Source organism: Drosophila biarmipes, unplaced genomic scaffold (genome assembly GCF_025231255.1).
Source record: "Drosophila biarmipes strain raj3 unplaced genomic scaffold, RU_DBia_V1.1 ptg000008l, whole genome shotgun sequence".
Taxonomy (NCBI): Eukaryota; Metazoa; Arthropoda; class Insecta; order Diptera; family Drosophilidae; genus Drosophila; species Drosophila biarmipes.
Window position 1 is genome coordinate 4,847,971 of NW_026114529.1, and position 22,420 is coordinate 4,870,390.

At 40.5% G+C, this 22,420-nt stretch overlaps 2 long non-coding RNA genes across 17 annotated transcripts in view; one reads left to right on the forward strand and one right to left on the reverse strand.

Moving 5' to 3' along the window:
• LOC122818020 (uncharacterized) overlaps positions 1 to 20,059 on the reverse strand; it is a 30,541-nt gene extending 10,482 nt beyond the window's left edge. For 3 of the 11 annotated variants that reach the window (XR_007765139.1, XR_007765137.1, XR_007765138.1), the window contains exons 1-2: positions 19,898 to 20,055; positions 18,435 to 19,845 (exon numbers count right to left, since the gene is read on the reverse strand). This is a non-coding gene — a long non-coding RNA (uncharacterized LOC122818020). Of the gene's footprint in view, positions 1 to 8,746; positions 9,538 to 13,497; positions 15,397 to 15,448; positions 15,605 to 17,946; positions 19,846 to 19,897 lie in introns of those variants that run through there. The other 8 variants (XR_007765142.1, XR_007765140.1, XR_007765141.1 and 5 more) reach the window with 6 other exon arrangements.
• Positions 372 to 21,264, forward strand: LOC122818022 (uncharacterized). Of its 6 annotated transcripts, none has more exons than XR_007765145.1 (3): positions 372 to 451; positions 10,004 to 11,435; positions 20,391 to 21,264. It is a non-coding gene; the product is annotated as an uncharacterized LOC122818022 (long non-coding RNA). The 6 variants fall into 6 exon arrangements; XR_007765146.1 differs by lacking the exon at positions 20,391 to 21,264 and adding an exon at positions 15,942 to 16,765; XR_006367546.2 differs by lacking the exon at positions 20,391 to 21,264 and adding an exon at positions 11,493 to 12,316 and having other exon boundaries at positions 373 to 451.
• Positions 21,265 to 22,420: the final 1,156 nt, after the last annotated feature.

Sequence of the window (22,420 nt, forward strand, 5' to 3'; positions counted from 1 at the left end):
AAAATCAATTGTTTATTTTTTGATTTTTTAGTTTTAATTTTTTTATCTCATTTTCATTGATTTCTGATAGTCAATTCATTTTGCTCATTTATTTACGCTTCTTGTACGTACGAGTAAAAAGAATTTTTTTTTATTTTTTTCCGAATATCTTTTTAACACAGTTGTTTGTGGTTTGATAAAATTAGATCTTGTCTAGATCGTTAGCTTGGCTTAAAGCCCATTTAGTTATACACCTTTTGTGTAGAATAAGTCTTTGTAAAGACAAAATAAACAACTATTATTAATAAAAATATATTCCTCAAATAAAGATCGATATTGGTAGATTCAATTTTGTTAATTACATTTGCAGTGAAGTCCACTGTTTTACGTTCGATCAACCCCATCATGGTTCTATCTTGTACATCAAAATCTTCAAATTTGCTTATAATATTATATTATTTCCTGTATTTAGGTTTTTTTAAATTTAGAATTTGGGATTGATTTTAATTTCGGGCTTAGCCTTTTTTTTTGTTTTTACATCATTCTTCCTATTTTCCATATAGCTTACCGGGCTATACTGCTATCGGGCAGAAAAGCGTTCCGCTTAATTTTAAAATTTTTATTTGTATTTGGGATGTTTCCGTCCCTGGCTGCAACGGCTGGCCTTCGCCAGTTGGCTCACTGATGCTTCTTCGCTGACATAGGGGCAACCTGCCCCTCACACTTGTTGTCTCAGCTGCAGATGTCCTGGGCCTATGGGCTCAGGCGGTACCAGAGCCGGTCATAGCATAGGATTTTAGGCGAATTGATTTGCAATGGGGGCTCTCCAGTGGTCCCGGGCAATCCTTGGGATCTTGATTTTTTTTGGTAGCTGCTTTGAAAGTGGAGGTGTTATTTTGTTTTCTTGGTTAATTGTCTTATTACTGAGTGAGCTGGAGTTATTGGCTTTATTTTTGTAAGACTTCATTGAGAAAATCAAGTTGTTCTTCTAATTTTTGGGATGTTACCTAGAAAGGTGACGGTTGTTTTTTAAATAAAAGCCACTTTATGAGAGATACTCTTTTGTTCATTTTATTGTTTACGCTCCTCGTTTCGCCATATCTCCATCTCTACTCTGTCCGATTTATTTTTTAAGGCTTCCAATTGCAGTTTTTCTTTTGCCGATTTTAAGTTCTTCAGCCTCTTTTATTCCATTTGTAGTTTCCGTAATTTTTCCTGGCTTTCTCACACTTGTTGCATTGTTTTAGATCGGGTATCTCTTTTAGTTAGATTCCATCCATGGGTCCTTGTGACACCATGTCACGGTCGCCGTGTAGTTCTTCACGTCGCCATCGCAATGTGTTTATTATTGTTGCCAGTGCTGTACCTCACACGTGTAGTAATCACTCGATCGATCGATCACAAGTCTTTATTTATTAAGTTGCCATTTCAGAATGTTTCTCTTAAGATTAAGTCTGGTCGATGGGCATTAGGCAGCAGCGGAAAAGAATGCTGACAATGCAATTGTGCATATATTCACAACGCTGGTACCCAATAAAATCATTATAGACTGCTTCTTGCGCGCAGTGCGCGCAAAATTTAAATCTTATTCAAGTAAGTCGGCCTGTGTGTGAAACATACCAACACAGCGACAGTTGTCTGCTGGGTGATCATATTACCAATGCACTTGAAAATGTGCTGGCCGTTAAACTTTTATATATTCTAAATTTAATGTTGTTGATGTACATTGTGTGTACCCGATTTTTGCGCATACTACAGTAGTCAATTGGGGCCTTTGCTGGTTCATTTGTTAATTAACGATGTTCCCTCTATCATAACACATTCTCGTGTAATAATGTAAGCTGATGATGTTAAGTTTTGTTTATCATATAATGGTTTGTTGTTACAGTCGGATATTGATTTTTTCATGAATAACTTCCTACCAGAGAAGAATACTATTGCTTAATAAAATTGTAGAACATTGCTTGGTACTATTTTAAATCAAAATTCTATAAGATGTGATATTGATTCTGTAGAACTTTTATACCGCCTAACTTTCAATGTTTTAAGTTTGCCATGATGTGCAAAAAATTTTTGTTTGCACGAGCCCTTTTGCGTTCTATGTAATAATCATAACAACCCATATTATTTAATTTGCACTACAACTTCTATACAGTATTAAAAACTAATATTTTAACTGATTTGCTTCATTCTTAGTTGTGCCTTAATTTTCCTTTGTGTCTTGCCTGTATTTATTTTATGAATCTTCCTCGCGAACCCGCATTTTTGATAATAGGGCCCCGCGCCTAACCATTCCGTTCTTGGTGTCGTTATCCTACTTGGGTGAACTGCTCGAAGTGTATCAAAGTCCAATATATATACATAACAAAAATAAAGAATCATTGAAACTACTACATAGCGTGTGTACTTACGTTTGTAATGAAATGACCAACCATCGTCCGCATTGAAGCGCTGCAGGTCTTCAATGTATGAGTTGTAAGATACAAGTTAGGATCCATTAAGGTCCATTGGTCCATTTAAGGTCCAATGGTCGCTTCTGTGCGGTTCCCTGAGACCGAAGTTAGAATTATGCATTCAACTACCCATTTTAAGGAATTCAGTCGAGACCAAATAGTCGTGTGGACTGAAAACGTTAGCTGTACACGCCAAACCCAGAAAATGTTGCCTCATGGCGGTATTGTTTTAATTCAAATATTCGCCAACTCCTCCGTAATAAAATTGACCTGGGACCCCGAGTCTAAAAAACGTCTATCGTACAGTTTGTTTTCTGCCTGACTTTGAACCTCAACGAGACCCGTTGCGACTAAGATGTGATCGGTTCTTTGGGGCACAGGCTGACTGATCGAGGCACTCAGTTGTTGGGCTACCTGTTTGTCAATAGGGGATGTCAATTGATTGCCAGGCGGTACTTGGGAGGTCGAGTTATACCGAGATGATCGGCTGGGTGAGACCTCATACCTTTTGCGTGGACAATTAATTCAAAATATTATACTTTTTACGAATTTGAACCGAGCTCCTACTGACTTGCAGAAGTGACATTTCAAGTTTGGTTCTTCGCCAGGTCAGGATACAGATAATGCAGTTTTACTATAACTACGCTTGTTTAGGGAGCTCTTCAGCCTGTCGTGGATTCGTCAGACGCTTAGTGTTAATAACGTTTATTAAGCGCTTCTAGCAATCTTTCCATAAATTTTGGGACCTACTAATAGGTTATTGAATTCCACAGATGTTCGGGAAGAGTGTACCAACATACCAAAACAAACAAATTGAAAAATATGTGGCCCGCGAAATTTCAACAATTCAAATCAGTCTCATACATTTCAAGCTTAACTTAATTCACAAGACAATGAGAAGCACATTTTTGGCGGCATTCTCAATACCGATATTAGTAGGCCCGCACTTCAAGGGCCAAAAATCCAACGAGATCGGATAACTTAACAAATACTAGATTTCCCATAGAATACTTATTCTACCTATCGACTACAATGTTCGACCAGCGACATCCCCGACCCCGTGAAGAACCGCTTCACTCAAATCCAAAACTGCAAGTTTCGAGATGGGCCGCAACATTGTCCGAGATAGGCCATTGTCGTTCACGCGCACTGTGGCGCGTCTGACGACTCCATCAGCTCCGCTGTAGACCTCTTCCACGATGCCCTTGCGCCACTCTCGTCTGGGCAAGGCAGGATCGCAGACGAAGACCATATCGCCCTGGCGGATGGGCTCCGTTCTTCGTCACCACTTCTCGCAGCGCACAAGCGTAGGCAGGTACTCCAGGACCCACCTCCTCCAGAAACGGTCTCGCAGCATGCGAGCAATCCTCCACTGCTTTCGCGTAGAACCCTCCTTCGGCAGCTCCGCATCCAATCCAGGCGTATTCGGTAGGTTAGCTGCTCCCTTGAGCAGATCGTTTGGCGTCAACGGCGTCTCATGGTCCGCATCCACCGGCGGACGCGAGTTGACTATATTCTCCGCCTCGATCAGGAAACTCTCCAACACATGATCCCTCGGCTCGACTTCCTTCAGCGTATGGCGCAGCACTCGTTTGACGCACTGCACCATCCGCTCCCATACTCCGCCCTCAGACGGGTTCGATGGGCAACTGAAAACCCATTCAATGCTTCTGCTGGACAACTCACTCTGTATCCTCTCCATCTCGAACACGTCTCCAAATCGCCTGGCCTCTCTGTCAGCTCCCACGAAATTCTTGCCGTTATCACTCCGCAGTCTATATACTGGTCCTCTACGGCAGATGAAGTTCCTGATCGCTATTATGCAGGAATCCGTCAACAGGTCATGCGCCAGCTCCATATGAATCGCCCTTGTCGTCAAGCACGTAAACAAGGCGACCCAACGCTTCTCTCTGTGACGGGATACAGTCACCAGCAGTGGCCCAAAGTAATCCAATCCGGTGTACTTGAATGGCCATTCCCCCTGCTTTCAGTCGATCCTCTGGAAGGGGTCCCATATCGGCGGCATCGGCCGCGTTCGTTGCAACTTGCACTCGTTGCACGACGAGATTACTTCCTTCAACACTCGTCTCATCTTCGTGACCCAGAATCTCGTCCTTATATGAGCAATCGTCGCATCCACGTTTTGATGCTTCATCTGGGCGTGAAAGTGCCTGACGATTAATTCCGTAAGACTGTGCCTGTGTGACAGTATTACGGGCCTCTTCGCACTGTAGGGCATGGACAGTGCGGAATCAACTCTGCCATAAACTCGCAGAACTCCGTGTTCATCCATGTAAGGCGCCAGACCTCGAATCTCACTCGAGCTTGCGACGTTTTTTCCGCATTCTGTCTAACTAACAGGTTCTCCGCAGCCTCACACTCCGTTGCAGTGAGTCCATACTCCTCGAGCTCGCTTCGCTTGCGACACCAACGCGCAAACCTCAAGACCCATGCTGTGGTCATCACCAGGCGACTGAAGCTCGAGAATTTCTGGAACGGAATGACGAAATTATTATTGGCGGCCACCAATGCAAACTCACTGGACATCTCTTCTTCATCAGGCGCATCTGGAACACGCTTAGTTTCCTCCTCAGGCGCCGGCCAGCCGCTCACAGGCTGCCTCAAAAATGCGGATCCGCTTAGCCAACGTGATACCGGGCTAAGGTCCGCCTTATTCTGCGACCGCGTCGCATCATCCGCTGCGTTGTCAGCTGTAGGTATCCATCGCCACTGGGAAACCTTCGACGACTCCAAGATCTCCTCCACTCGGTTGCCGACAAGCTGCTTGTACCGGCGGTGGGTTCTGCCGATCCATCTCAGCACCGTCTTTGAGTCCGTCCACAAAACCGTCTCGCTGATGTCCACATTATGTTCCTCCTTGACTGTGTTCATCAGTCTGGTTCCAAGAACCGCTGCCTGCAGCTCCAACCTTGGGGTCGACATCGTTCTCATCGGCAAGCTCAAATACTCCCTCTTTGTAGGGACTCGATCTCCACTTAGAACGCTACTTGGCACTCGGTGATACTCCACGTTGAATCTGAAGCCTCACCCCATCCGACGCTCTTGACTTGTCCAGGTGGTCCCAACGCCGCTTCAACGATGGGTGAGCTGGATGAAAACTGGCATAATTCGAATCCAGCCTCCGCGTGTATCTCCTTAACTCGGGTAGATACACTGATAGCTTCGCTCTCTGTAGCGAAACTGTCCACATAGTCATCGACGTAGTGATGGCTTTGACTGCCCTCGGATCTGAATCCCAATCTTCAGGGCACCGTCTTTACGTAATGCGCAGCGCTCGGCGAGCAGGCTGCTCCAAACGTCATTACGTTCATCTCGTACACATCCGGGTCTCGATCGTCGTTGCCATAGAAAGGAATCGTTGGGAACACCGATCCTAGGGTCGGATCAGCACTTGGTGGAACATCTTCTTGATGTCACCGTTCAGGGTTTTAACCTGCTTCAGCTCCTCCTCCAAAGCCGCAATCCTTTTCAAAAGGTCCGACGTGAGGGGCTGGCACATCTCCGGCTCTGAACTCGCAGCTGTGACAGCAGTACTCCTGAGTTGGGACGCTACTGTAGTCACCGTAGTGGCTGGGCTAGAAATGTCCGCTGCCGCGGCCGGTTTTCTGCTCCACTACTCGCTGGCTGCGGATCCGCTCGCGCTGCTGTAGGGGTGGCGTCCCCTCCTCTCAGCCGCGAACTCCTCTTGGGGGAATGCTGCGTACCCAGTGTTCGGCGCTGTATGCGCTCCTCTATGTCGCTGTCTGCGACTCCTCTACTGGTACGAGAATGCTCCTGGCAACTCTCTAGCTGGTCGCAAAGTCGTCCTCCAGCGCAAGTTGCCCTTGCAGGTCCCTAGGGCTGCGAATGAAAGGAGTTGTCTTGCTTCATATGGAGTTGCCTTAAACGACTACCCCACACGCGTAGGTCCGAAGAGAGGGATACTTCAAGGGCGGCGTGCGCCTGGCGTACGCGCGGTCGTGGTTGTCGTTTTATTCTGAGAACAATTCAAATCAGTCTCATAAATTTCAAGCTTAACTTAATCTTACCGCAGTGTGCCCTCTTACAATTCACAAGACAATGAGAAGCACATTTTTGGCGGCATTCACAATACCGATATTAGTAGGCCCGCACTTCAAGGGCCAAGAAATCCATCGAGATCGGATAACTTAACAAATACTAGATTTTCTATACAATACTTATTCTACCTATCGACTACAATGTTCGACCAGCGACATAAAGTTAACCACTATTGTAATCTTACAATCACAAAGCACTCTGGTATCTACGATGGTCACCACGCAACAAAGAATGCCAAAACTGGTTCAAAACCGGAACCAGCTGTTACAGCTGCTTGCAGCAACGAAGTCCAAATAACAGATGGCAAATCTACGAATAACAATGGTGAACGCCAATGGCGTTTCACGGCACAAACTTGAAGTAACCCAGTTCCTGAATGGAAATCATAGCGACTTTATGCTACTGGTAGAGACGCACCTTACAAACAAATACAACTTTCAAATAAGAGGCTATACTTTCTAGATTTTGCAGTGACATAAAACATTCCCCGCAATATAATAAGCGCCAAGGCGCTTTCAAAACTGTCGTTAAACCAATTACTCTTTTTCAAAGCCCAAAAACTACAGATCGTCTGTGGTTACAATATAAAAAGTATTTAGGCTCACACATCAAATTAATCCCTCAGTTCAACTTCGAAGCGGACATCGAATGCTCTACCGATGCTCTTGAAGAAATATTCGCGGAGGCAGTCACTATCTCAACACCCATGGCAGCGTCGTTCAAAACGACCACTTCAAAACTAATCTGCAATTGAACGGCTAGTCCTAGAGGCGCCTGCGACATGCTTGGCAAACAGACAGATCGCCGTCATCAAAACAACGTCTTAAGAAATCCATACGCACACTAAATCGAGCTTTAAAGCAAGAAACAGAAAATGCGCAACTCCGGTACTTTAAAAAAAACTTTTGCCAAACAGTACAAAACACCCTCTGTGGAGGGCTCACCCAAATCTGAGCTCTCCTTCGAAACAATCCGATAAGCAATCTATCAGGTAGCTGGGTCCGCAGCGACGAAGATAGAGCCGAAACTTTTGCTTCACATCTCCGGGACAACTTCCAGGCGAACCCTGCCATTCCTTTTCTATTTGTTTGTTCAGCCAAAGAAGACCGCAAAAGTCGTTGGGGAACTGAAACCGAAGAAGGCTTCTGGCGGTAACCAAATAAACCCAAAAATGTTCATTGAACTTCTTAACTCTGCCATTGAGGTTATTTGTCAGCTCTTCAATGCACAGTGGTTGATTCCATAGGCAAAATGTAAAAAAACAGAAGTCCGAAATCGGCAACTTTTTGTCTTTAAATTTTTTCCTAATAGAGCAATAAAACGAACAGTATTTTCATTTTCGGTTTATCTTATTCCCTCGCTGTACGAATAGCGACAGAAGAGAGACAAAGAAAACAAGCGCTCGTTGAAGTGAACCAGTGAACCCAGCTTAAAAATTAGCTCTTGCAAAAAAATTTAATTAAAATATTAAATCGTGCTCAATCATCATCAAATAAAATGCATTATGAAAATGAAGGCATGTACTATAAAACTAAGTAATTTTATTTTCCATGTAAAGGAAAGCTCGGGATGCTTCCAGTCCCGAGAACGCTAGTGTCATCATTCTTTGAAGTGAATTAGGTGCGATTTTTACACCGTAAGGTAATCGCTTAAAGCGGTTTAAGCCAGTGCTCGTTGAAAATGACGTTATGTTTCTGGATTGTTTTTCTAAAGTAATTTGGTGTAAATCAGACATTATCCAAACAGGAAAAGAGTTTTGATCTGCCAAGTTGATTAATAATTTTTTTTATTTGTCGGTAGTTAAGCCCTAATCTCCATAGTTTTCTTCTGTTTCAGTAAGTGATTTCTTTGGCACGAGAAGTAATGGGCCATTGTACTCTGATACGGCCATCCTTAATTAGTTTTTCAACTGTTTTATCTATTTCTTTGATTTGGCTATGGGTGTTCTTTAGTTTTTAACACTGATCATAAAATTATTGGAGCATATTGGTTCTGTTTCAAATCCGAATATATCAGTAAATTTGGTGCATGAGAGTACTTTTAAACATTTCATGAAAACATTTTGTTAGTTTGGATAGGACCTAATTGTATCTGATTTTACAATCTTTACTTTGTGGCTTTTGGCAGTTATCTAATGGTTAATAGTCAATGTTAGAAATGTTTATAATTTTATTGGTATCGGTTGCGTGTAAAATGCGGACAAAAGTATTACTAGAATTGGATATAGTGGTTACCGCGATAGTTTACTCTGCAATTGCCTCTATAATAACTACTTCGGTTATTTGTATACATTACACTGTGAATATTTGTTTCTTGATTACTGCAGTGTTACATATGTCAGTGTTATAGTGTCATTCATACTACTAAATGAGCTAGCTTCAAAATTTTGTTTAGTTTTTCCGCTTTTGCATATCTTTATCAAAGTGGATATAACTTTTTTTGCCTGAATTTGTAAACATGTTCAGCATTTAATCCTTGGTCGATATATGATGTTTCTTGCAATTTACATAATAGAAGGATTATTTTTGATTTAATTACCTGTTTTCTTCATTTGGTCCTTTATATTGACCAATTTTATTGCCGTGATGAATCGTTGGAGATGAATTTTCTTCCTATCGAATTTGGGCAGCTACCTCGCCTGGCAATATATTGTCTATTGCGTCTTTTACTTGTCAAAAGTTTCTTTGATTTCTCGGGTATGGAGAGTTAGTTGCTCCCATTCCATACTAAATATTTATTGTAATTATTATTTTTTGATTTTATTCCTTTGGGTTTGTATTTATTTCAGAAAATATTTTCCACTTTCTAATAGTAGATAGTACCATTACCTTCTGAGTTCTATTGCAATGGATAAGGGGGGAAAAAGTTAAGTTGGGCTTATCCATATACTTATGAAAAAGTCTTTTCTTTTTTTCTGACTATCGATAATACCCCATTCTCAAAATCTGGTTCCCTATCTAACGAAATTCTTATACACTCTTGAGTGTTCATATTTATAGCTTTGTTTAATACATTTTTTAGTAAACTTGAAATTTTTTATTTGTAAAATCAATTATGTTTATTTTTTGAATTTTTAGTTTTAATTTTTTTTATTCTCATTTTCTGTGATTTCTGATAGTCAATTAATTTTGCTCATTAATTTACGCTTCTTGTACGTACGAGTAAAGACATTTTTTTTTTTTTTCGAATATATTTTTAACACAATTGTTTGTGGTTTGATAAAGTTAGATCTTGTCTAGATCGTTAGCTTGGCTTAAAGCCCATTTAGTTATACACCTTTTGTGTAAGATAAGTCTTTGTAAAGACAAAATAAACAACTAATATTAATAAAAATATATTCGTCAAATAAGGATCGACATTGGTAGATTCAATGTTGTTAATTACATTTCCACTGTCCACTGTTTTACCTTCAATCAACCCCATCATGGTTCTATCTTGTACATCAAAATCTTCAAATTTGGTTATAATATTATATTATTTCCTGTATTTAGGTTTTTTTAAATTTAAAATTTGGGATTGATTTTAATTGGGGCTTAGCCCCATTCTTTTTTTTCCATATAGCTTTCCGGGCTATACTGCTATCGGGCAGAAAAGCGTTCCGCTTAATTTTACAATTTGTATTTGGGATGTTTCCGTCCGTGGCTGCAATAGCTGGCCTTCGCCAGTTGGCTCACTGATGCTTCTTCGCTGACTTCAGGGCATTCACAGTCTTTACGTAATGCGCAGCGCTCGGCGAGCAGGCTGCTCCAAACGTCATTACGTTCATCTCGTACACATCCGGGTCTCGATCGTCGTTGCCATCTCTCCAAAGGAATCGTTGGGAACACCGATCCTAGGGTCGGATCAGCACTTGGTGGAACATCTCCTTGATGTCACCGTTCAGGGTTTTAACCTGCTTCAGCTCCTCCTCCAAAGCCACAATCCTTTTCAAAAGGTCCGACGTGAGGGGCTGGCACATCTCCGGCTCTGAACTCGCAGCTGTGACAGCAGTACTCCTGAGTTGGGACGCTACTGTAGTCACCGTAGTGGCTGGGCTAGAAATGTCCGCCGCCGCGGCCGGTTTTCTGCTCCACTACTCGCTGGCTGCGGATCCGCTCGCGCTGCTGTAGGGGTGGCGTCCCCTCCTCTCAGCCGCGAACTCCTCTTGGGGGAATGCTGCGTACCCAGTGTTCGGCGCTGTCTGCGCTCCTCTATGTCGCTGTCTGCGACTCCTCTACTGGTACGGGAATGCTCCTGGCAACTCTCTAGCTGGTCGCCAAGTCGTCCTCCAGCGCAAGTTGCCCTTGCAGGTCCCTAGGGCTGCGAATAAAAGGAGTTGTCTTGCTTCATATGGAGTTGCCTTAAACGACTACCCCACACGCGTAGGTCCGAAGAGAGGGATACTTCAAGGGCGGCGTGCGCCTGGCGTACGCGCGGTCGTGGTTGACGTTTTATTCTGAGAACAATTCAAATCAGTCTCATACATTTCAAGCTTAACTTAGTCTTACCGCAGTGTGCCCTCCTACAATTCACAAGACAATGAGAAGCACATTTTTGGCGGCATTCACAATTCCGATATTAGTAGGCCCGCACTTCAAGGGCCAAGAAATCCATCGAGATCGGATAACTTAACAAATACTAGATTTCCCATACAATACTTATTCTACCTATCGACTACAATGTTCGACCAGCGACATAAAGTAAACCACTATTGTAATCTTACAATCACAAAGCACTCTGTTATCTATGATGGTCACCAAGCAACAAAGAATGCCAACACTGGTTCAAAACCGGAACATGCTGTTACAGCTGCTTGCAGCAACAAAGTCCAAATAACAGATGGCAAATCTACAAATAAAAATGGTGAACGCCAATGGCGTTTTACGGCATAAACTTGAAGTAACACAGTTCCTGAATGAAAATCATAGCGACTTTAGGCTACTGGTAAGGACGCACCATACAAACAAATAAAACTTTCAAATAAGAGGCTATACTTTCTAGATTTTGCAGTGACATAAAACATTACCCGCAATATAATAAGCGCCAAGGCGCTTTCAGAGCTGTCGTCAAACCAATTACTCTTTTTCAAAGCCCAAAAACTACAGATCGTCTGTGGTTACAATATAAAAAGTATTTAAGCTCACACATCAAATTAATCCCTCAGTTCAACTTTGAAGCGGACATCGAATGCTCTACCGATGCTCTTGAAGAAATATTCGCGGAGGCAGTCACTATCTCAACACCCATGGCAGCGTCGTTCAAAACGACCACTTCAAAACTAATCTGCAATTGAACGGCTAGTCCTAGAGGCGCCTGCGACATGCTTGGCAAACAGACAGATCGCCGTCATCAAAACAACGTCTTAAGAAATCCATACGCACACTAAATCGAGCTTTAAAGCAAGAAACAAAACACCCTCTGTGGAGGGCTCACCCAAATCTGAGCTCTCCTTCGAAACAATCCGATAAGCAATCTATCAGGTAGCTGGGTCCGCAGCGACGAAGATAGAGCCGAAACTTTTGCTTCACATCTCCGGGACAACTTCCAGGCGAACCCTGCCATTCCTTTTCTATTTGTTTGTTCAGCCAAAGAAGACCGCAAAAGTCGTTGGGGAACTGAAACCGAAGAAGGCTTCTGGCGGTAACCAAATAAACCCAAAAATGTTCATTGAACTTCTTAACTCTGCCATTGAGGTTATTTGTCAGCTCTTCAATGCACAGTGGTTGATTCCATAGGCCAAATGTAAAAAAACAGAAGTCCGAAATCGGTAACTTTTTGTCTTTCAATTTTTTCCTAATAGAGCAATAAAACGAACAGTATTTTCATTTTCGGTTTATCTTATTCCCTCGCTGTACGAATAGCGACAGAAGAGAGACAAAGAAAACAAGCGCTCGTTGAAGTGAACCAGTGAACCCAGCTTAAAAATTAGCTCTTGCAAAAAAATTTAATTAAAATATTAAATCGTGCTCAATCATCATCAAATAAAATGCATTATGAAAATGAAGGCATGTACTATAAAACTAAGTAATTTTATTTTCCATGTAAAGGAAAGCTCGGGCTAGTGTCATCATTCTTTGAAGTGAATTAGGTGCGATTTTTACACCGTAAGGTAATCGCTTAAAGCGGTTTAAGCCAGTGCTCGTTGAAAATGACGTTATGTTTCTGGATTGTTTTTCTAAAGTAATTTGGTGTAAATCAGACATTATCCAAACAGGAAAAGAGTTTTGATCTGCCAAGTTGATTAATAATTTTTTTTATTTGTCGGTAGTTAAACCCTAATCTCCATAGTTTTCTTCTGTTTCAGTAAGTGATTTCTTTGGCACGAGAAGTAATGGGCCATTGTACTCTGATACGGCCATCCTTAATTAGTTTTTCAACTGTTTTATCTATTTCTTTGATTTGGCTATGGGTGTTCTATAGTTTTTAACACTGATCATAAAATTATTGGAGCATATTGGTTCTGTTTCAAATCCGAATATATCAGTAAATTTGGTGCATGAGAGTACTTTTAAACATTTCATGAAAACATTTTGTTAGTTTGGATAGGACCTAATTGTATCTGATTTTACAATCTTTACTTTGTGGCTTTTGGCAGTTATCTAATGGTTAATAGTCAATGTTAGAAATGTTTATAATTTTATTGGTATCGGTTGCGTTTAAAATGCGGACAAAAGTATTACTAGTATTGGATATAGTGGTTACCTCAATAGTTTACTCTGCAATTGCCTCTATAATAACTACTTCGGTTATTTGTATACATTACACTGTGAATATTTGTTTCTTGATTACTGCAGTGTTACATATGTCAGTGTTATAGTGTCATTCATACTACTAAATGAGCTAGCTTCAAAATTTTGTTTAGTTTTTCCGCTTTTGCATATCTTTATCAAAGTGGATATAACTTTTTTTGCCTGAATTTGTAAACATGTTCAGCATTTAATCCTTGGTCGATATATGATGTTTCTTGCAATTTACATAATAGAAGGATTATTTTTGATTAAATTACCTGTTTTCTTCATTTGGTCCTTTATATTGACCAATTTTATTGCCGTGATGAATCGTTGGAGATGAATTTTCTTCCTATCGAATTTGGGCAGCTACCTCGCCTGGCAATATATTGTCTATTGCGTCTTTTACTTGTCAAAAGTTTCTTTGATTTCTCGGATATGGAGAGTTAGTTGCTCCCATTCCATACTAAATATTTATTGTAATTATTATTTTTTGATTTTATTCCTTTGGGTTTGTATTTATTTCAGAAAATATTTTTCACTTTCTAATAGTAGATAGTACCATTACCTTCTGAGTTCTATTGCAATGGATAAGGGGGGAAAAAGTTAAGTTGGGCTTATCCATATACTTATGAAAAAGTCTTTTCTTTTTTTCTGACTATCGATAATACCCCATTCTCAAAATCTGGTTCCCTATCTAACGAAATTCTTATACACTCTTGAGTGTTCATATTTATAGCTTTGTTTAATACATTTTTTAGTAAACTTGAAATTTTTTATTTGTAAAATCAATTATGTTTATTTTTTGATTTTTTAGTTTTAATTTTTTTTAATCTCATTTTCTGTGATTTCTGATAGTCAATTAATTTTGCTCATTAATTTACGCTTCTTGTACGTACGAGTAAAGAGATTTTTTTTTTTTTCGAATATATTTTTAACACAATTGTTTGTGGTTTGATAAAATTAGATCTTGTCTAGATCGTTAGCTTGGCTTAAAGCCCATTTAGTTATACACCTTTTGTGTAAGATAAGTCTTTGTAAAGACAAAATAAACAACTAATATTAATAAAAATATATTCGTCAAATAAGGATCGACATTGGTAGATTCAATGTTGTTAATTACATTTGCAGTGAAGTCCACTGTTTTACCTTCAATCAACCCCATCATGGTTCTATCTTGTACATCAAAATCTTCGAATTTGCTTATAATATTATATTATTTCCTGTATTTAGGTTTTTTTTAATTTAAAATTTGGGATTGATTTTAATTGGGGCTTAGCCCCATTCTTTTTTTTCCATATAGCTTTCCGGGCTATACTGCTATCGGGCAGAAAAGCGTTCCGCTTAATTTTACAATTTGTATTTGGGATGTTTCCGTCCGTGGCTGCAATAGCTGGCCTTCGCCAGTTGGCTCACTGATGCTTCTTCGCTGACTTCAGGGCATTCACAGTCTTTACGTAATGCGCAGCGCTCGGCGAGCAGGCTGCTCCAAACGTCATTACGTTCATCTCGTACACATCCGGGTCTCGATCGTCGTTGCCATCTCTCCAAAGGAATCGTTGGGAACACCGATCCTAGGGTCGGATCAGCACTTGGTGGAACATCTCCTTGATGTCACCGTTCAGGGTTTTAACCTGCTTCAGCTCCTCCTCCAAAGCCACAATCCTTTTCAAAAGGTCCGACGTGAGGGGCTGGCACATCTCCGGCTCTGAACTCGCAGCTGTGACAGCAGTACTCCTGAGTTGGGACGCTACTGTAGTCACCGTAGTGGCTGGGCTAGAAATGTCCGCCGCCGCGGCCGGTTTTCTGCTCCACTACTCGCTGGCTGCGGATCCGCTCGCGCTGCTGTAGGGGTGGCGTCCCCTCCTCTCAGCCGCGAACTCCTCTTGGGGGAATGCTGCGTACCCAGTGTTCGGCGCTGTCTGCGCTCCTCTATGTCGCTGTCTGCGACTCCTCTACTGGTACGGGAATGCTCCTGGCAACTCTCTAGCTGGTCGCCAAGTCGTCCTCCAGCGCAAGTTGCCCTTGCAGGTCCCTAGGGCTGCGAATAAAAGGAGTTGTCTTGCTTCATATGGAGTTGCCTTAAACGACTACCCCACACGCGTAGGTCCGAAGAGAGGGATACTTCAAGGGCGGCGTGCGCCTGGCGTACGCGCGGTCGTGGTTGACGTTTTATTCTGAGAACAATTCAAATCAGTCTCATACATTTCAAGCTTAACTTAGTCTTACCGCAGTGTGCCCTCCTACAATTCACAAGACAATGAGAAGCACATTTTTGGCGGCATTCACAATTCCGATATTAGTAGGCCCGCACTTCAAGGGCCAAGAAATCCATCGAGATCGGATAACTTAACAAATACTAGATTTCCCATACAATACTTATTCTACCTATCGACTACAATGTTCGACCAGCGACATAAAGTAAACCACTATTGTAATCTTACAATCACAAAGCACTCTGTTATCTATGATGGTCACCAAGCAACAAAGAATGCCAACACTGGTTCAAAACCGGAACATGCTGTTACAGCTGCTTGCAGCAACAAAGTCCAAATAACAGATGGCAAATCTACAAATAAAAATGGTGAACGCCAATGGCGTTTTACGGCATAAACTTGAAGTAACACAGTTCCTGAATGAAAATCATAGCGACTTTAGGCTACTGGTAAGGACGCACCATACAAACAAATAAAACTTTCAAATAAGAGGCTATACTTTCTAGATTTTGCAGTGACATAAAACATTACCCGCAATATAATAAGCGCCAAGGCGCTTTCAGAGCTGTCGTCAAACCAATTACTCTTTTTCAAAGCCCAAAAACTACAGATCGTCTGTGGTTACAATATAAAAAGTATTTAAGCTCACACATCAAATTAATCCCTCAGTTCAACTTTGAAGCGGACATCGAATGCTCTACCGATGCTCTTGAAGAAATATTCGCGGAGGCAGTCACTATCTCAACACCCATGGCAGCGTCGTTCAAAACGACCACTTCAAAACTAATCTGCAATTGAACGGCTAGTCCTAGAGGCGCCTGCGACATGCTTGGCAAACAGACAGATCGCCGTCATCAAAACAACGTCTTAAGAAATCCATACGCACACTAAATCGAGCTTTAAAGCAAGAAACAAAACACCCTCTGTGGAGGGCTCACCCAAATCTGAGCTCTCCTTCGAAACAATCCGATAAGCAATCTATCAGGTAGCTGGGTCCGCAGCGACGAAGATAGAGCCGAAACTTTTGCTTCACATCTCCGGGACAACTTCCAGGCGAACCCTGCCATTCCTTTTCTATTTGTTTGTTCAGCCAAAGAAGACCGCAAAAGTCGTTGGGGAACTGAAACCGAAGAAGGCTTCTGGCGGTAACCAAATAAACCCAAAAATGTTCATTGAACTTCTTAACTCTGCCATTGAGGTTATTTGTCAGCTCTTCAATGCACAGTGGTTGATTCCATAGGCCAAATGTAAAAAAACAGAAGTCCGAAATCGGTAACTTTTTGTCTTTCAATTTTTTCCTAATAGAGCAATAAAACGAACAGTATTTTCATTTTCGGTTTATCTTATTCCCTCGCTGTACGAATAGCGACAGAAGAGAGACAAAGAAAACAAGCGCTCGTTGAAGTGAACCAGTGAACCCAGCTTAAAAATTAGCTCTTGCAAAAAAATTTAATTAAAATATTAAATCGTGCTCAATCATCATCAAATAAAATGCATTATGAAAATGAAGGCATGTACTATAAAACTAAGTAATTTTATTTTCCATGTAAAGGAAAGCTCGGGCTAGTGTCATCATTCTTTGAAGTGAATTAGGTGCGATTTTTACACCGTAAGGTAATCGCTTAAAGCGGTTTAAGCCAGTGCTCGTTGAAAATGACGTTATGTTTCTGGATTGTTTTTCTAAAGTAATTTGGTGTAAATCAGACATTATCCAAACAGGAAAAGAGTTTTGATCTGCCAAGTTGATTAATAATTTTTTTTATTTGTCGGTAGTTAAACCCTAATCTCCATAGTTTTCTTCTGTTTCAGTAAGTGATTTCTTTGGCACGAGAAGTAATGGGCCATTGTACTCTGATACGGCCATCCTTAATTAGTTTTTCAACTGTTTTATCTATTTCTTTGATTTGGCTATGGGTGTTCTATAGTTTTTAACACTGATCATAAAATTATTGGAGCATATTGGTTCTGTTTCAAATCCGAATATATCAGTAAATTTGGTGCATGAGAGTACTTTTAAACATTTCATGAAAACATTTTGTTAGTTTGGATAGGACCTAATTGTATCTGATTTTACAATCTTTACTTTGTGGCTTTTGGCAGTTATCTAATGGTTAATAGTCAATGTTAGAAATGTTTATAATTTTATTGGTATCGGTTGCGTTTAAAATGCGGACAAAAGTATTACTAGTATTGGATATAGTGGTTACCTCAATAGTTTACTCTGCAATTGCCTCTATAATAACTACTTCGGTTATTTGTATACATTACACTGTGAATATTTGTTTCTTGATTACTGCAGTGTTACATATGTCAGTGTTATAGTGTCATTCATACTACTAAATGAGCTAGCTTCAAAATTTTGTTTAGTTTTTCCGCTTTTGCATATCTTTATCAAAGTGGATATAACTTTTTTTGCCTGAATTTGTAAACATGTTCAGCATTTAATCCTTGGTCGATATATGATGTTTCTTGCAATTTACATAATAGAAGGATTATTTTTGATTAAATTACCTGTTTTCTTCATTTGGTCCTTTATATTGACCAATTTTATTGCCGTGATGAATCGTTGGAGATGAATTTTCTTCCTATCGAATTTGGGCAGCTACCTCGCCTGGCAATATATTGTCTATTGCGTCTTTTACTTGTCAAAAGTTTCTTTGATTTCTCGGATATGGAGAGTTAGTTGCTCCCATTCCATACTAAATATTTATTGTAATTATTATTTTTTGATTTTATTCCTTTGGGTTTGTATTTATTTCAGAAAATATTTTTCACTTTCTAATAGTAGATAGTACCATTACCTTCTGAGTTCTATTGCAATGGATAAGGGGGGAAAAAGTTAAGTTGGGCTTATCCATATACTTATGAAAAAGTCTTTTCTTTTTTTCTGACTATCGATAATACCCCATTCTCAAAATCTGGTTCCCTATCTAACGAAATTCTTATACACTCTTGAGTGTTCATATTTATAGCTTTGTTTAATACATTTTTTAGTAAACTTGAAATTTTTTATTTGTAAAATCAATTATGTTTATTTTTTGATTTTTTAGTTTTAATTTTTTTTAATCTCATTTTCTGTGATTTCTGATAGTCAATTAATTTTGCTCATTAATTTACGCTTCTTGTACGTACGAGTAAAGAGATTTTTTTTTTTTTCGAATATATTTTTAACACAATTGTTTGTGGTTTGATAAAATTAGATCTTGTCTAGATCGTTAGCTTGGCTTAAAGCCCATTTAGTTATACACCTTTTGTGTAAGATAAGTCTTTGTAAAGACAAAATAAACAACTAATATTAATAAAAATATATTCGTCAAATAAGGATCGACATTGGTAGATTCAATGTTGTTAATTACATTTGCAGTGAAGTCCACTGTTTTACCTTCAATCAACCCCATCATGGTTCTATCTTGTACATCAAAATCTTCGAATTTGCTTATAATATTATATTATTTCCTGTATTTAGGTTTTTTTAAATTTAAAATTTGGGATTGATTTTAATTGGGGCTTAGCCCCATTCTTTTTTTTCCATATAGCTTTCCGGGCTATACTGCTATCGGGCAGAAAAGCGTTCCGCTTAATTTTACAATTTGTATTTGGGATGTTTCCGTCCGTGGCTGCAATAGCTGGCCTTCGCCAGTTGGCTCACTGATGCTTCTTCGCTGACTTCAGGGCATTCACAGTCTTTACGTAATGCGCAGCGCTCGGCGAGCAGGCTGCTCCAAACGTCATTACGTTCATCTCGTACACATCCGGGTCTCGATCGTCGTTGCCATCTCTCCAAAGGAATCGTTGGGAACACCGATCCTAGGGTCGGATCAGCACTTGGTGGAACATCTCCTTGATGTCACCGTTCAGGGTTTTAACCTGCTTCAGCTCCTCCTCCAAAGCCACAATCCTTTTCAAAAGGTCCGACGTGAGGGGCTGGCACATCTCCGGCTCTGAACTCGCAGCTGTGACAGCAGTACTCCTGAGTTGGGACGCTACTGTAGTCACCGTAGTGGCTGGGCTAGAAATGTCCGCCGCCGCGGCCGGTTTTCTGCTCCACTACTCGCTGGCTGCGGATCCGCTCGCGCTGCTGTAGGGGTGGCGTCCCCTCCTCTCAGCCGCGAACTCCTCTTGGGGGAATGCTGCGTACCCAGTGTTCGGCGCTGTCTGCGCTCCTCTATGTCGCTGTCTGCGACTCCTCTACTGGTACGGGAATGCTCCTGGCAACTCTCTAGCTGGTCGCCAAGTCGTCCTCCAGCGCAAGTTGCCCTTGCAGGTCCCTAGGGCTGCGAATAAAAGGAGTTGTCTTGCTTCATATGGAGTTGCCTTAAACGACTACCCCACACGCGTAGGTCCGAAGAGAGGGATACTTCAAGGGCGGCGTGCGCCTGGCGTACGCGCGGTCGTGGTTGACGTTTTATTCTGAGAACAATTCAAATCAGTCTCATACATTTCAAGCTTAACTTAGTCTTACCGCAGTGTGCCCTCCTACAATTCACAAGACAATGAGAAGCACATTTTTGGCGGCATTCACAATTCCGATATTAGTAGGCCCGCACTTCAAGGGCCAAGAAATCCATCGAGATCGGATAACTTAACAAATACTAGATTTCCCATACAATACTTATTCTACCTATCGACTACAATGTTCGACCAGCGACATAAAGTAAACCACTATTGTAATCTTACAATCACAAAGCACTCTGTTATCTATGATGGTCACCAAGCAACAAAGAATGCCAACACTGGTTCAAAACCGGAACATGCTGTTACAGCTGCTTGCAGCAACAAAGTCCAAATAACAGATGGCAAATCTACAAATAAAAATGGTGAACGCCAATGGCGTTTTACGGCATAAACTTGAAGTAACACAGTTCCTGAATGAAAATCATAGCGACTTTAGGCTACTGGTAAGGACGCACCATACAAACAAATAAAACTTTCAAATAAGAGGCTATACTTTCTAGATTTTGCAGTGACATAAAACATTACCCGCAATATAATAAGCGCCAAGGCGCTTTCAGAGCTGTCGTCAAACCAATTACTCTTTTTCAAAGCCCAAAAACTACAGATCGTCTGTGGTTACAATATAAAAAGTATTTAAGCTCACACATCAAATTAATCCCTCAGTTCAACTTTGAAGCGGACATCGAATGCTCTACCGATGCTCTTGAAGAAATATTCGCGGAGGCAGTCACTATCTCAACACCCATGGCAGCGTCGTTCAAAACGACCACTTCAAAACTAATCTGCAATTGAACGGCTAGTCCTAGAGGCGCCTGCGACATGCTTGGCAAACAGACAGATCGCCGTCATCAAAACAACGTCTTAAGAAATCCATACGCACACTAAATCGAGCTTTAAAGCAAGAAACAGAAAATGCGCAACTCCGGTACTTTAAAAAAAACTTTTGCCAAACAGTACAAAACACCCTCTGTGGAGGGCTCACCCAAATCTGAGCTCTCCTTCGAAACAATCCGATAAGCAATCTATCAAGTAGCTGGGTCCGCAGCGACGAAGATAGAGCCGAAACTTTTGCTTCACATCTCCGGGACAACTTCCAGGCGAACCCTGCCATTCCTTTTCTATTTGTTTGTTCAGCCAAAGAAGACCGCAAAAGTCGTTGGGGAACTGAAACCGAAGAAGGCTTCTGGCGGTAACCAAATAAACCCAAAAATGTTCATTGAACTTCTTAACTCTGCCATTGAGGTTATTTGTCAGCTCTTCAATGCACAGTGGTTGATTCCATAGGCCAAATGTAAAAAAACAGAAGTCCGAAATCGGTAACTTTTTGTCTTTCAATTTTTTCCTAATAGAGCAATAAAACGAACAGTATTTTCATTTTCGGTTTATCTTATTCCCTCGCTGTACGAATAGCGACAGAAGAGAGACAAAGAAAACAAGCGCTCGTTGAAGTGAACCAGTGAACCCAGCATAAATATTAGCTCTTGCAAAAAAATTTAATTAAAATATTAAATCGTGATCAATTATCATCAAATATGTACTATAAAACTGAGTAATAGTATTTTCCATGTAAAGGAAAGCTCGGGATGCTTCCAGTCCCGAGAACGCTAGTGTCATCATTCTTTGAAATGAATTAGGTGCGATTTTTACACCGTAAGGTAATCGCTTAAAGCGGTTTAAGCCAGGGCTCGTTGAAAATGACGTTATGTTTCTGGATTGTTTTTCTAAAGTAATTTGGTGTAAACCAGACATCATCCAAACACGAAAAGAGTTTTGATCTGCCAAGTTGATTAATAATTTTTTTTATTTGTCGGTAGTTAAACCCTAATCTCCATAGTTTTCTTCTGTTTCAGTAAGTGATTTCTTTGGCACGAGAAGTAATGGGCCATTGTACTCTGATACGGCCATCCTTATTTAGTTTTTCAACTGATTTATCTATTTCTTTGATTTGGCTATGGGTGTTCTATAGTTTTTAACACTGATCATAAAATTATTGGAGCATATTGGTTCTGTTTCAAATCCGAATATATCAGTAAATTTGGTGCATGAGAGTACTTTTAAACATTTCATGAAAACATTTTGTTAGTTTGGATAGGACCTAATTGTATCTGATTTTACAATCTTTACTTTGTGGCTTTTGGCAGTTATCTAATGGTTAATAGTCAATGTTAGAAATGTTTATAATTTTCTTGGTATCGGTTGCGTTTGAAATGCGGACAAAAGTATTACTAGAATTGGATATAGTGGTTACCTCGATAGTTTACTCTGACATTGCATCTATAATAACTACTTCGGTTATTTGTATACATTACACTGTGGTTATTTGTTTCTTGATTACTGCAGTGTTACATATGTCAGTGTTATAGTGTCATTCATACTACTAAATGATCTAGCTTCAACATTTTGTTTAGTTTTTCCGCTTTTGCATATTTTTATCAAAGTGGATATAACTTTTTGGCCTGAATTTGTAAACATGTTCAGCATTTAATCCTTGGTCGATATATGATGTTTCTTGCAATTTACATTATAGAAG